The sequence below is a fragment of the Nannospalax galili genome, unplaced genomic scaffold, assembly GCF_000622305.1.
Source record: "Nannospalax galili isolate Female #2095 unplaced genomic scaffold, S.galili_v1.0 scaffold1201, whole genome shotgun sequence".
NCBI classification, from domain to species: domain Eukaryota; kingdom Metazoa; phylum Chordata; class Mammalia; order Rodentia; family Spalacidae; genus Nannospalax; species Nannospalax galili.
In genome coordinates, this window is record NW_008344558.1 from 246518 (window position 1) to 251229 (window position 4712).

At 44.7% G+C, this 4712-nt stretch overlaps 1 pseudogene; it reads right to left on the reverse strand.

Moving 5' to 3' along the window:
• Nucleotides 1–2946: 2946 nt before the first annotated feature.
• LOC103740161 lies at nt 2947–4315 on the reverse strand (annotated as a pseudogene).
• Nucleotides 4316–4712: the final 397 nt, after the last annotated feature.

The following is a 4712-nucleotide window of genomic DNA, read 5'->3' on the forward strand; positions in this document are numbered from 1 at the left end:
ATAGGGGCTTCTGGTACAAACAGAGCTGTATAAATCACCTTATGTCTCCATTTTCTCCATAAAATTACATGAAAAGAACAAGAAAAATTGGGGGAAAAATATATGGTCTCCATTTTCAGTGAAACAGAGAGTGGGATACAATCTGCAGCTCTAAAATTGTATTTAAGGGTTGACAAACACAACTGAAATCAAATAGAAGTCTCATCGGAAGAAAGAAGAAAGGATGACTGAGTTGTGAGGAATGGGGATAGCTGATCTGAGTTCGAGGGGGAAGCTCCTGAAGGTCAGGGCGTTTCCAGAAGTGTGCAAATTATGTAACCTTTTCACAATAACAAGTGGGGAATCAGAACTCATGGATACAGCTCCCTGGATTCCAGGGAAACAAAGGAAGAAGGGCTTTTCAAAAAAAAAAAGAAATGATGTGGATGGTGGATGAACTTTATTCCCAGCTACCAGAGTGTGTGTGTGTGTGTGTGTGTGTGTGTGTGTGTGTGTTGTGTGTGTGTGTGTTTGTGTGTGTGTGTGTGTATGTCTGGTGTCTGTGTGTCTATGGAAAAGAAGGAAGAGGTTGCTTTGGATTGTGAGGCATTCCACTAAAAATCATATCTAGATACAGAGAACTGAAAAATTAAGTAAGTTCATGAAAGAGGACTTTTAAAAGTGAACTAGCAGAGATGCCACATCAGAAGGATTTCCATGCATGAGTTCAAGGTCTCTTAGTGAATTCCTATCTCAAAAAGAAGAACATGGGAGAAGAGGAGGAGAGGGGAGGGGGAGGAGGGGGAGGAGGAGGGGAAGGAGGTACACACTTCTAAAAACACAGAAAATTTCCCTTGGGGCTGGAGAGATGACTCAGTAGTTAAGAGCACTTGCTGTTCTTGAAGAAGATCCAGTTTGGATTTCAGCACCCTTATCAAGTGGCTCACAACCACCTGTAACTGCAGCTCCAAGGGCTCTGATGTCCTCTTCTGGCCTCTGTGGTTCTAGCCTCTGTGGGCATTGCATGCACATGGTGCACATAGGTACCATTAGGTACACACCCACATAAAATAAATAAATCTTTAAAACAAAAATAAATGAGCTGGGTGTGGTGGCACACACCTTTAATCCCAGCATTCAGGAGGCAGAGGCAGGCAGATCTCTGTGAGTTTAAGGCCAGCCTGGTCTACATAGTGGGTTCCAGGACAGCTGGGGCTATAGAGAGACCCTGTCTCAAAAAGACTAAAAATAAATAAACAAATAAATAAATAAAATTTGTAAAAATAATAATAAATAAATAAATGAATCAATACATAGAAAATCTCCCAAAATTAGGAAAAGAGATGCCAATCCACATATAGGAGACATCTGGAATGCCAAACAGACCAGATTAGAAAGAATGTCCTCTCACCATGTACTAATTTAGCCACTTAATAAACAAAATAAAGCGTGTTGAAAGCACCGAGAGAGAAGTATCAAGTCATCTATCAAAGCAGGCCTATTTGAATAACAGATTTCAAAACAGAAACTGTAAAAGCCAGGTGAGCTTAGAACGGCATACTTCAAGTTCTGAGCGACAACTGCCAACTTAGACAACTATACTCAGCAAAGGTAATTGCCATAATTTAAAGAGAAAGAATAACTTCCCTTGATTTTTTTAAAAAAACAGACTAAAAGAATTCATGATTACTAAGTCAATTCTATTGAAGATTCTGGAAAGAATTCTTTGGACTGAAGAGAAAACAAACAATCCATGAGGCCACTTAGGAATAATAGTTAGATGGGGGGCCAGGGAAGATTCTGTTAATGACCAGTAGGTTTTATCATGTGGCAATAAAGATATTCTAAAACTGACTATGGTGGTGATTGTGCAAACCTGTGACTGTGCTAAAGACCATGGGACTGCACAGTAAATGAGTGAATTCTATGGTTTGTGAATTGTGTCACAACAAAGCCATTACTACTAGACATGGCAATAATATGAAGTTTGTAAATGAAGAAACAGTAACAGTATCCAACCAAATGGGACTACTCTAGATGTTCTGTAAATTGCTTCAAATCATCAAAACATTGTGTAAACAGTGAGTCACTGAGATTTAATAAAGGCACTTGGTAAACCTAGGGAATGGGAACCTTACTTTTAAACCAATGCCAAACAGGTAACTTTCTTAAACCCTATATTCTCAATTACTTGACTCAAACTAACACTAAAGTAATGTTATTCCCCATCATAGCAGCCGTCCTGATGAGAAAGTCCAGAGTTGCTGTCATCTGGAGATGGTCCTCCAAGGGAAGAGAGAATGTACCCATTAGTTCAGCAACCCTCTTGAGGTCACATAAAAGTAGAGACCAATGGAACAAAATTGAAGACCCAAATATGAGTAAATGCAATTTCAGCCACCTGATATTTGACAAAGGGGCCAAGAACATTCACTGGAGGAAAGACAGCATTTCAGCAAAATGGTGCTGGCAAAACTGGATCTCCACCTGTAGAAGAATGAAACTAAACCCCTATCTTTCACCCTGCACAAAAGTCAATTCCAAATGGATCAAAACCTCAATGTGAAGCCTGAAACTCTGAAACTGTTAGAATAAAACATTGGCAATAACCTACAAGATATAGGGGTAGGAAAGGAATTTCTAAACCAGACATCTATCACTCAGGAAACAAGGTCAAGAATCAACAAATGGGACCTCATTAAACTAAAAAGCTTCTGTATATCAAAAGAAACAATAAGGAAGTGAAGAGAAAACCCACAGAATGGGAGAAAATCGTCACCAGCGACACATCTGACAGAGGTTTAATTACCAGAATATATAACGAACTCTAAAAAACAGAGAACCAAGACAAGAAGCAATAAAGATGGGCTAAGGAGCTGAACAGAGAGTTCTCAAAAGAAGAAATCAAGATGGCTAAGAAGCATCTTAAAAGGTGTTCAACATCATTAGTAATTAGAGAAATGCAAATTAAAACCACTTTAAGATGTCATTGTGCTGCAATGTCCCAAGGCCCCAGAGCTGCGACAGCCAAAGACCTGAATGAAGCTGGTGCAGTGGGTATGTCTCATTCATGTCAGGGCCAGAGAAAAGACCCACATACCGTGTGTGAGACTGCTGACTCTTCAGGCACTGGGCACCAGTACAGAGCCCAGAGTGGTCCTCCTGTGAAGGACACATCCCGGAGCTCTGGATGTGCTGTGATTGAGCTAAATCTATCTATTTGGTAGACTGTGCCATCCTCAGGAATCCCCTCATGCTGTATAGGAAACAGTGGAGATTTCTCCTCCTGGGGCAGGTAGGGAGCTGCTTCAAGTGGAGTTCCACTTCCAGGCTACAGCAACCCATTCAGCAAACTCCCAGAATGGATGTTGCTGTTCTCAGAGGTCCTCTGTGAGACTGAGGCACTTCCAAACAGAAGCCTGGATGTAATTGGGCAAACCATGGGAGCCATGCCCCAGCAGTGTGGTTTCTGCCCTGAAGTGGCTCCTCATGGGGTGCTTTGGGGTGCAACAGGCTCAGGGTCAGATGAGTTCTCACTTGGGGCCTCACTTTCTTCCTCATCTTCAGCCTCAACCTGGAGAACAAAGTCTTCATCCCTAGCGGTAGTATCTTCTTCACCCTGCCAGGCTGCCTGCTGCCAGATCTTCTTTGGGTTTTGGTGGGGCTGCTCACCTTGGGGCTCTTGGGAGGACCAGACAGTGGAGCGGACAAGGCTGTTGAGAGCTCTTCGTCCAGTTCCTGGAAATATGGAAGTACCACTTGGGCAGTCCTTCAGCAAGGTCGTCCCTAGAAGGGGTCTCAAAGGTCTCTTTGGAGATGAAGACTGGCTGATCTAGGCCTTTAGACAACTTCAGCAGTAACAGGTCTCCCTTGGACTTTTGACTTCATTTCTTAGGAAAGGGGGTAGACAGGCTTGGATTGATCTAAGAGACCAGGAACCAGAGGAGCGGATGGAGGTTTCCACTGCTGGGGCCTTTTAGGGCCTTTTGGTGTCCTACCACCTCTCTTCCCAGCAGGCTTTGAGGACCTGGGGTTTGAGACCTTTGACATCTCTGAAGAAAGATCTTGAAGCTACAGTCTAAGACTTTGCAGCTCTGGAGGAACCCTCCTCTTGTCAGAAGAGTCCTCAAATCCAGGCAAAGGAGTGGGCAATGACATTTCAGTGGATGCTTCCACACTGGTAGTTTCTGAGGAGGCCTTTACATCAAGCTGGTTTAACTATTCTTGTCCAGGAAGAGTCTACCACAATCATGTTCCTCACGGGATCAGCCTCCCCCAAGGCAACATAGCCGAACCCGCAGGTATCCATCAGCACCCCTCAAAATGACTGCCCCACGCCAAAGAAGCTGTCCTGTGGACAAAGGGAAAGCAAACCATCCTGAAAGATTATCTGTGTAGCTCCTGGAAATATGTGGCACGCAATAATCAGGAACTTTGGGGTGCGCAGGGATCCTGGGGCACCAGCTGCTAGCGTGGCGCCGGTCCCCTGCGCGCACCTGGAGGGCGGCGGGTCCCGCAGCGCGTCTGCTGCGTTGCTGGCGGGCCCCTGCTTCTCCGCTGTGGGTCTCTGCTACCGAGGCTGGCTTTGTCGAGTTTCGCCCCAATTTCACCCCTGCACACTCTCTCTCTAAGTTCCGGGTGTCAGCTGCCAGGTCACGAGGAGAGGCACGCGGGCTAAAGCTGGATTTCCGTGCCTGAGTCAATGATGGAAGGATAGACCGCCCCCCGCCCCC